Genomic DNA, 1,779 nt, shown 5'->3' with positions numbered 1-1,779 from the left:
GGGAGCAAGATTCTGGAGCTCGTAGACGGCAATGCAGCTCAAAATGTTCACCCACGAGTTTGGGGTGAGCTGCCAGACTCCCAGATCATACCACTTTAAGATTTTCCTAATCCCGGTATGGAGGAACCGGAGGCCGACTTCTATTACAACCTCATAGCAGACAAAATAGTTGTCTGCATTCTTTATTTCGTCGTCCCAGGCCATCACTGCATCAGCAGGCGGACGATAATATCCCACCCCTTTCCAAAGGGGTGCTTTTCCTTGAAATCCATGAAGCCACTCTTTAGTAGGGCTATGTCACCCGGAAGCATCCTAATTTTCTTCGGGTTAGGGTTGTCAGCAACTTTCGCCGGCTGCTGATAGTCAACTGCGAAATTATCTTGATCGGAGCCAGAAGCCTCGCCCCCCGATCTTTCAGCAGCCTCAGCACCACCGGATTCTTCCCTGGATCCATTAGAGGAGGCGGTCTCTTCACCGTCTACCTCGCGTACGCTCGAGCTCCCGGAAGAAGAGGGAGCCTCTTCATCAGAATTGCCGCTCTCCTCCAAATCCTCATGTTCCCCATCCGGAACAACCTCGTCGGCAGGCACTTCCATAGTGCGCTGGCTCTTAGACTTTCTGGCCGTCCATTTGACTCTGGCCATTGTATCCTGCACAGACACATAGAGGGAGGAATTCGGAGATGAGCACAGCAGTTCCGACAGTCTAGAAAAGGCACCCCCTGTTCTAGACTCAACCGTTCCGGGAGACCGGCTGAGTGTCCTAGGCAGTGCCGAGTGTGTGGATTGAGAACTCATTTTATTTCTAAGACTATGTATACAGACGGAAAAAAGATGGTATACAAGTTAGAAAAGAAAAACTAAAAATGGTACAGGCGGTTACTTTACGTTTAACTATGAAAAATCTGAAAACAGCTACAAACGGTGACCGGGTGTTGCAAGGTTAGCACACGGAAATCCGGAAAACTTTGACGCAGACGGAAGCAGAGAACCTCTCTCTAAAAATCTCTTTTTCTCTCTCTAGAAAGTCAAATGAAAATGAAGTGAGAGAAAAGGGGGGGGGGGTAAACTTCTATTTATAGAAGGTCAAAACGGGGGCATCCCCGTTTGAAATTTAAATTTTACTATCCGTTGTTACTGTTCACCTTTGATAGGTGGACACGTGTCACAGGCATCACGTGATATTCACGTGACCCATGTGAGGGGCAAATGTTTAGGGTAAAAATACCCTAGACATGTGGACCAATGAGAGGAGGCCACGTGTCAAGTTCAGGATGGCCCAAGTGGCCCAATAGCCTCCTGACACGTGTCCCCTTCAGATAAGCTTCTCAAATGGCGGCCTTCGAGGGCCCAAATCCCAAGAAGCGCCGTAATTCGGCGCAGCCCACTAAAACCTAGGTCAAGTGACCTAGATAGGGGCACTTCTACCAACGATCCTATAAATAGGGAGATATTTCCCCATTTTGGGGACACATTCAATCATTTATTACACCTACTTTCTCTCTTATCAGAGAAACACCTGAGCTTGGAATCCAAGCAGATCCCCACCTAAATATCCGTACTATTTATTCTCTTTCAAGTTACTAATTTGATCTTCGGAGGCGGAGCTCCTACCACCCGGAGTCTCCATTGTTTTTGCAGCCTTGCAGGTACAGTTCAGCCGGACCAATCTTTGTGACGTAACTCTCCCAAGGGACAAAAACACAAAAAAAAAACAATAACAATAATAATAATAATAATATCCGTTGTGCTTTGCTCTGCTATGCTAAAATATGTTTTG

The sequence above is a fragment of the Chenopodium album genome, chromosome 9, assembly GCF_948465745.1.
Source record: "Chenopodium album chromosome 9, dcCheAlbu1.1, whole genome shotgun sequence".
Classification (NCBI taxonomy): Eukaryota; Viridiplantae; Streptophyta; class Magnoliopsida; order Caryophyllales; family Amaranthaceae; genus Chenopodium; species Chenopodium album.
This window is presented reverse-complemented; position numbering follows the sequence as displayed.